Below are 9,377 nucleotides of genomic sequence, written 5' to 3'. Positions count from 1 at the left end.
CTTCAATGTCCGAAGGATCAGGGCTCAGAATTTTTGTGAGCAACAGCACTGCACTGATTTCTCCTAAGCAGAGTAACTTGCAAGGCCTCCACATTTTTGGCCAGAGTCTTGGATTTGCTGGTTTTCAGCTGCTTCAGTTTTTTAAACATTTTATAACTGCACCCTTTTCCCCCAAGTTATTCCAGAAAACAGATTCAAGAGAACACCTCATCAAACTACATGCAGCCAACAGCACCTCATAGCTCCTGCTGCACAGCCTCCAGTGCTGTTCCAGCCTTCTGTTTCCTGTTTGTAAATCCCTGGCATGGAGGAACCACTACATGTTTAGTTACTTATTTAGCCTTGGTAGAGGTTGGAGAGAACGAAGGTTAAAATAGAGATGTGCAAAAGATTGCTGAGTACCATTAAATTTAATATCTTTTCTACTAATAGATAAGACAATTTCTGCCAAAACTATTTTTTGCGCAGTTGTAGGTGATGACAGCAAAAATATGTTTCTGTGTCTTGTTTCCCAATTCAGATGCTTTCTTTTAGTCATCGCTTTATTTCTTTGTATTGGATGGTTCCAACATTTTCTCCTTTTTTGTGTTTCTGAATGTTTCTGATAAAAATTCTGCCAATAAAAGATCAATAAAAAAGATAAATTCACATTTCCTCTGTGATTTTATCATGTATTTTTCTTGCATTCCCAAATCCCTACCCCCAAAATCCACAAATAGGAAATAATGATTTAAGCCAAGGGATCATAGCAGAAGGTGCTATGGTACCTGATGGTATCTCCCAACCTCCACTCACATCCTTGCCAAATGGGAATAATATTTGGAATCAGCTACATAGGTGATTATTTTCTAAGCTTCTTGCAAAAATTGAGATATATTTTGTTACTTTACTGTGGAATGACTAAACAACCATATTTTTGCTCCAGTCCATAAGTGTTACTGCACAGCCTTAATGTTACTCATAAAACTATATGAGCCACACACACAAGGAGGGCTGAGTATACATAACAAAATCAGAGCCTTAAAATGTCACTTTAAAAATAGTTCTCTGTTCCTACCTATTCATTCAAAGACAGAGGGCAGGCTGCTCTGTGAGGTGGATGGCAGAGGCAGTGGCATGGGTGCCGTGTTTGGTGTCTTGGGGAGTGGACGGGGGAGCAAGTGCCAGCAGCAACACCAGACACTGATAGGCAATGAGGGCTTGGCTTGACCTGCTTCTTCCTCTGCCAGCGTAGTTGGTTTGACATGAGCGTGGTGTACAAGAGTCCTTTAAGAGGCTGTCACAGTCACCTCCTTGATTCCCTTGAACAAAGCTGAAGCATTTTGTCCAAACTGTGCCAGTACCCACTGTGGGGCAGGGGCCTTGTCCCGCATGCCGGTGGGCATCATGCCTGAGCGCACCAAGGCTGCACCATCATGAACAGAGCCCACGGCTGGTACACGCGCACCAAGGGAGATGTGGGCAGCTGCTGTTCTGATTAGCAGGCCTCTGTCCTGCACTGAACAAACTTCAGCCAATCAATCCAGAGGTCCCAGGAGTTAAATGCAGATATAATTCTTTCTTTCATAGCAGGCTGGGGATCTGCGGGGAGGGTTCAGCCAAGATGCTAAAATACCATTCAAGCCAAAATGTCACATTATTTACTTACTAAAACAATGCTCTTATTACAAAGACATGTAAGGATGAAAATATGACAGCATCTATTTTAGGTTGTCATTGATCTTTAATTTGCTGTGACCTGAAGGTTTTCTATGTAGTTAGTGCTTTTTGGCCAAAATATATGACTGCAGGGAAATGAGTGCCAGAGATGTTCTTTTTTTCCTATGAAAAGACTGAAATTGCTTTGTGTAAATGTGTGGAAAATGCTGATATTTTGTTTCTATAAATACTTTGCCTCCTGCATGCTGTATTTCATTTGTGCTGTTTCCTAGGAGTATTTGGCTTCTTATCACTTTTACACAGGGTGCTGAATACAAATGAGCCACAGTTTACCCAGCAACCAAGCTGTGGAGCATTTGTGACTGTTGTGCATTTCCTGAGCAAGAGTAACTACTGAATGAAGCAGATTACCCTGTAGCCTTGCAAAACACTGAGGATTATAAAACATGCATTTAGTGGATAAATACACAGAGGAAAACGCAGAGACGCTCTCTTGTTTCTATATATACTGATGTGTGTGTATATGAATATATCTGGGTGATGCAAAAAAATCCCCTGAAATAATCCGTCATCTTTAATGGGAATTTAAATATAGGGAAGGCGAAGAATCTCAGAGTTGCATTTCTTATTCTCAGTGGCACCACCTACAACTGGGCTCCTTGTTTATGGAGCCTATAAACCAGGCTCCATTACCACAGACTCCTGTGATCACAAGATGATTCAGGTTGGAAGAAACCTCATGAGGCCCCTAGTCCAACTCTCCTCAGAGCAGGGCCAGCTCTGGGGTCAGATCAGGTTTCTCAGGGCTTTATACCTTGAAAGTCCCAAGGATGGAGACTGCACAGCTCCTCAGAGCAGCTATCCCACCCTCTGACTGTCCTCCTGGGGAAAACCTTTGTCCATATACTCAGCCTGAACCTCTCTTGTAGCCATCTGTTGTCCCTCATTCTCCTACCATGCAGCTCTGTGAGTAAAGACCATTGCCCTGCCTCCTCTGTGATCTCTCTGTAGATGCTGGGGTGCTGCTGTTAGGTGCCTCCAAAGCCATCTCTTCTCCAGGCTGGTCAAGCCCAGTTTCCTCAGCCTGTCCTCAGAGGAAAGTGCTCCAGACTCCGTCCCAGCTTGAGGCCCTCTGCTGAACCCAACACAGTTCATCATCCTTGTTCTCTTACTTGAGAGGAGCAAAACCAGGCACAGGACTGCAGACGTGGTCTCATTACTGCTGAGTAAAGGGGTTTATCATAGAATCATAGAATAGTTAGGGTTGGAAAGGACCTTAAGGTCACCAAGTTCCAACCCCGCTGCCATGGGCAGGGACACCTTGCTCTAAACCATATCACCCAAGGCCTCGTCCAACCTGGCCTTGAACACTACCAGGGATGGAGCATTCACAACCTCCCTGGGCAACCTACTCCAGTGCCTCACCACCGTAACAGGAAAGAATTTCCTCATATCCCCAGAAGTGGGTAATAGTCCGTGGGGCTTATCAGAGCAGGCAGCCTCTCTGCCACATCCCTGATCCGTGCCCCTGGTAGGCAACGCACCTCCCTTGAGACCGGGTCAGGCCGACAGATGAGTGCCTCTGACCCTTTCAAAGTAGAATCCCCTACTACTACGACCCGACGCTTTTTCCTGGCAGCACCAGTAGAGATCTTCTTTACCAGTGCATCAGCTGGCTGTTTCTGGCTCGAGTGTGTTTCCCCATGAGCCCCCTGCAGGACAGCAAAGCAGTTCTGGGTGGGGACAACAGATTTAGGAGGACCTCCCTTGCTTTTAATTGTCCTTTTCCTCCTTTTGTTGTTGTTTTTTTTTTTTTGCCACCAATTCCCAGCTTCGCGGGTTAACGACCTCCTTTTTCTCTCCGTGAGCTACAGGGGAAGCTTGAAGACTCTGCACAGTTTGGGCTGGGAGCAACCACTCCTGCTTCCTCTCAGCTACCCTGACATCTCCTCCTCCCACCCTACCGAAGCCTGCCATGATGGTGGCAGGTGGCAAGCACCAGGACTGGGCTGGATGCGCTCTGTTGGAGTAAAAGGAGGAGTAGGCACATTGAGGTCACTCCTGGTGCATACTGGCAGTATGTGAACCGAGAGGGCAGGCTCCCTTTGCTGTCAGGCCTTGTACAGCCAAGAGGAAAACCCCAAGTTTTGTCAAGCACATGAGGGTAAAAAAACAGGAGAGCTTTTAGTAGACTTTTAGAACAATGGCAGGAAGTTTTCCCCAAGTTGGGTAATTAGCCATGGGCAGGGGAGGGGTGGGAGAAGTGCGCTTAGAGTTACACACCTGAAATCATCATCCAGCTTTTGCTCAAAGCCTGAGCAAGGGCTTTGCCTTGCCTTCAGAGTACAAAAGCAGTGCAAGTGCTGAGGTCCTCACCCCTGCCTGTGAGTGTGCCACTTCTTCAATTGCTAAAATACACACATGGATATGCCTGATCTTTTTACATGGAATGTTTGTACTGTCTCAAATCAATTAAATGAGGCTTGTTCAACTGGTTGGCAAATGTAATATAGATTACTTGGCAATTTTATCCTTTGCTTAAATTAAACTGTAGTCTGAGATATAGTTTGCCAAGTTAGTCAAAATGATGTTATGATTATTGTAAGTTCTATATAATGATTTCCACCTGTTTAATACTTGCAGTTTTAAACCTGTCTCCTTTGCTGTCGTACAATGGGATAAACTTTTCAGTGAACTGGGTTAGGTTGTACGGGGTCATAAAATATAAACATATTTTATAAAGGATATTTTAACATAATGTAACATCATTAAACAAAGAACATAGTGAAAATACGACTTACACCCGGTGCACAGTGATTACCACACATGATTTTCATAGAACTGGGATAAGAGAAAATGAAGGGAGGGACTCTAGCATGGAAATGAGTATGAAGAACAATGGAGGAGCCTCCTTCTATCCTGATGCTGTCCACATGGGCTAGACAGGTGAGCCGGCATTCAGCAATGAGCAACCCACCTCCACAAGTTGCTTTAAGAAGAAAGAGCTGTCAAGGAACCAAAAACATCTACAAGTATTTCAGTGCATATTTCATGAGAAGGCCCCTTGCCCTTCGATCATCACTGCACCTTCACGCTTCCAGCAGCATTTAGTATGCCCAGGCTGCACAATGGACCAAACCCACACAGAAATTAAGAGGAAGATGAGAAAAATCTAGCCAAATGCTATGCTGCCAATACAGCCAAGGTGCTTCTCATCTCTGGGTAATTTTGGACTGTTCTGCCTGTCCTTTCTTACTGAAAGAATGGTGTTTGACATTCCTGAAATTCAGAAAATATCATAGTACTTTCTAGCATAAATAAAGCTGTGTCAGATTGAGTCTAACTGGCATTCACAACCTCACAGCTGAGCAGTGTCTGTTGTGTGATGGACATTAGCTTCATCTCAAATGTGCAGAAGGCAATTTGGGATAATTTTCAGGGAAATTGGGACTGCAGAGAATTGGTGCTCTTCTACAACATAGTGATGGTTTGTTCCATAAGGGTGCTGTACCCAGCAATCCTGGCTTGAATGGCAAGGTTTGAAGTAGTTCAGTGAGCAGGAAATCGATAAGTGGAATTGGGGTGAAATGGTCAGGGAACTGCAGTTGATCAAGCGGCATTAAAATTCATTAGCTGATTGTACAATTTGTCAGTAACAGGTATATACAAGGCAAAATTTAGCCTTCAGTATCTTAATAGTCCCCTGCCATGATATCCACAGAGTCTGCTTTCCTTCTCCCGCAGCCTCCCTGTCTCTTTTTGTGGGTCACCTGAAATTACGGGTTATCTAAGGATTTATTTTCAAGTGCCTATGCTTTTGAGGGACTGCAGGTTATCTGAGCTTTGGCCATACATGTTAAAAAAGGAAGTAATTCTGTTTAACTGGTTTCAAAAGACATAAGCCACCGACAAGTGTACAGGTTTTTCTGCAGCCAATACTATAGATATTCTGTCTTTAAGAATATAAAGGATGAATTTTACTTTCATTTACAAGTCTAATTTAGAAATAGTTTTTCCAGTCTTAAGGTGGAAAGAGAAAAATTAAAACACCTTATTAATTTTTAGGAGGTTCTGTAGCACACCAAATTGCACATAGTGAAATGCAGTCATCCTGCAAACATGAAAATCTTTTTCTTGTAGAATTGTCATGCTGCCTATAGGGTTTTTCTTTTGCCTGGTGTCCTAAGGAAATGAGAGCTCTGTTATTGCACTATCTGTTTGCATTTGTGCCTGTTTGCCAGAACCCTTTGATAACTTTGAGCTCATTCAGTTTGAACCAGTTTCAAGAGCAGGATGGAGGACACAGAGATCCTGAGTTCCCACTGATAGCCAGAGGGAAGAAGAGATGAGGTCACAAGGAGAGTGACCATTGCACAAGGTTGCTGAAACTGGAGTAGAGGGGAAGTGCAGGTCCCAGGTGGGCGAGGATGTTCAGGGAGGGGAGGCATGGAGGGATGTGGACATACAGCCTTAGGTAAGACTCCATTCATTTTGTTCTTCAGTTAATAACTTGCAGCTCCTTTGGTGTCTTAGGCATTCACAAGTGAAGAAAGAGAAAGGCATGTGGATTGTTATGTCTATTAAGTTTTTATTGCATACATGGTGCTAATATGATACTAATATCTTTTCTCAAGAAGATTTATTGCAGGGTAGGACTGCACGTGAAACTACATGTGAAAATCTCTGGGGCACCTGAACTTGTTCTGCCTGCTCCTCTTTCCACAGTGACTCCTTTCCAGATCCAGGGGTTTGGAGCCACCATGAACTCGTGTTTAGGGGCCTTTTGGAAAACAAGGACTAAGTCCTCTTTTTCTGGTGTCATGTGAATAACCACCTCCACCACACACAGCACACAGCAGGGTGTCACTGCAGAAAACTTGCCAGTATTCCCAAAGAAGGATTTGGCAAGCTGTACTTTGATTTCTGGCAATATGGTTTTTTTTTAAATGGGTTTCATAAAAGCCTACTTTGTAGAGCTGCATTTCAGCAGAGAAAACTGCTTTTGTGCTTCTTTAAAGGGAAACTGCAGCAACATACCAGGTGTGCAGTCTGCACCAGAAATGTTCAGAAGTCAAAAGCAAAGGACATTTAATCCTGACCAAGCAGACTAAACATTTGGTATGAAAGCTGCAGAATGTTCAAGATAACAATAATGTACTCTGCATGTTGCAGTACATCTCCTCTAGCAGTTGGAGTCCAAAAAGGTCACAACAACCATGAGTGAAGAAAGAAAGGAAAACATTCAGCAAGATGAATATTGCTCAGAGAATTAATTTTCCCATACCTTCCACAGCAGGGTCAAAAGCAATTAAGAATCCTCATAGTGGGAACACTTCCACTGACAGACTTGCCTCTCACTCACAGTTTTTTCCAGATTTCTTCCTTTGGGCAGGTGGTAGGTCGTGATCCAACAAAAATCATTTTTATTTGCAAATTAACCTGGAAATTAAGTTTTCTCAGACAAAAGGTTGAAGCGTTCCTCCCTTCTACACTTCGCACGTTGTATGGGGTGAGCTGATCAGCAGCTTTCTGTCCACTCCTGTTCACTTCTGGCAAGCTACAGGAAAAAAAACAGTTAAAGCATTTATGTTAATATTTACTCAATAAAGCAGGAGTTTATGAGAAATGTATTGAAAAGCAAAAATGAGAATGCGTGGGAAATACCTTCCTGATCTTAAAAGAAACAGAGCTGACAACTTTCGCATCAGGGTATTTATTTTTATATTTATGTGGTCCTAAATGTTTGTCTGATTCCATTTCTTTTTGCAATTCCAGAAAAATATCTGAGATTCTGGTAAAGAGTCATCATGTTGGCAGAAGTGACAGTGATAACATAATGCATCAAAGTGACAAAATGTCTGAGCCATACTTACCTGGGAATTGGGATATTTTCCATTTAACTTAAAGATCCACTTAAGGGATCATGTACACCGTTGTAGATGTCTGACTGGGGGTACAAGCAGTGTCTCACGGGACCTGCATGTTCCTCTGCATGCTCAGTTGCAGTGACTGTTTGAAGACATGGCATGTGCTTTCCACCCATGTATCTGTTCAGGTTTTTATATCGTGCCCATTGACACACTGTTTGAATGTTTCTTTGCTTGTGTCAGCTGTTTGAAGTGCCATTTTATCTATGGGTATCTGATAGCACAATCATTTATATACAGTTGACTGCACTTATCTGTAGTATGACTTAAATGGATTCACCTGCAAGTCTACATAAAAAATCACCTGAGCCTATGAACTGCAATGTGAAGGAAGGAAACAAAACACACATTCCAGTGTTATTTCTCATTTTTTTAACTTTCTTTCAATGTAATTTTGTCTTCCAAAGAAGAAAGAGGATTTCGTTTTTATGCAGGGCTACTGCATAAATCATATGCATATCGTGTGGATACCATAGACATCACTTTTTAAGACAAGCAGATTTTTAATGTTCTTCTAAGGAAATTTACATGTGTGTATGTAAATGCATATTTATCTTTCTACCCAGCCCCCCCACCTGTTTTCTGCCATGTGAATGTTCCAAAGCAATCATTCATTTTTAATTTCAGCAAGACAGGGCCGTCTGCTGTGTCCTGCTCGCACTCCAGGCTGTCCTCAGCCTCCAACAAAGCCCTCACTCTTCACACTGGCTCCCTTCTGCACTGTATCCCAGCCCTGATGCACCTGCAATTCTTCCACCTTATCTTCCTCTGACTTGCGAGGAAGGCTCCTCGGCACCTCCAAGACCCCCAGAAAGGGTGGTCTGTGTCTGGCAGCCCCTCACTGAGTGAAGCAGGGCTGCTGCAAGTGAAGCTGCACAAAACACCCCAGGTGGGAAGAGCAGAGGAAAATCCAAAATCCTCCTTCCTCTTCCCAGTGAGGGGGAGATGATTGCCAAATAAATTGCTTTTAAATCAGTTGAATCAAAAAACACCTTGTACGCAAAGTTAATTGTGAGCAATGACAGCAGGTTTCCTGTTTGAAGTGTCCTGGGATTTTTAGAGGTCACCATGAAACAGCTTAGCATGAGTGAAAGTGGTGAAATTGGGTTCCTAAACTCTTTGGGGTGAAATAGGTGTGTATCTTTTAGAGAAGGTGCTTTCCATACCAATACGGCATTTCCCATATTTGCCATATTTTGGTTTAAAACCTTGTAGCAATACCAAACCTTGAAACCCTGTTTGTTGGCAGTGTGTTGAGTGCCACTTGGAAAGGGTGGCTACATCAAAGGCTTCCCAAAGTGGCATCCCTTGATGGTCACAGCATCTGTACTTTATGGAGATATGTCTTGTCTGGTTCAAGGGAACATCACAACTTCGCTGCTGCTTTGGGAAGTTACTGTTGTGCCTTTATTTCATAGAATCATAGAATATCTCAAGTTGGAAGGCACACAAGGATCACAGAGTCCAACTCTCTGCTCCTTGCAGGACCATCTAAAACTAAAATACATTACTATGACCACCGTCCAGATGCATCTGAAACTCTGACAGTCCTGGTGCCATGACCCTGAGGAGGCTCTGACCATCCTCTCAGTGAAGAACCTTTTCCAATGGTCAGGCTGAACTTCCCCTGACACAGCTTCATTCCGTTTCCTCATGTCCTATGCCGGTCACCAGTGAGTGGAGATCAGCACCTCCCCCTCTGCTGCCCCCCTTGAGGAAGCTGTAGACTGCAATGAGGCAACCCCTTGGCCTTCTCTTCTCCAAGCTGAACACACCAAGTAACCTCAGCCT

This window comes from Neopsephotus bourkii, unplaced genomic scaffold (genome assembly GCF_033783945.1).
Source record: "Neopsephotus bourkii isolate Nb327-2 ecotype Australia unplaced genomic scaffold, CSIRO-AGI_Nbou_v1 NB_1780, whole genome shotgun sequence".
Lineage (NCBI taxonomy): Eukaryota > Metazoa > Chordata > Aves > Psittaciformes > Psittacidae > Neopsephotus > Neopsephotus bourkii.
The sequence above is the reverse complement of the archived record's forward strand: the minus strand, read 5'-3'. Positions refer to the sequence as shown.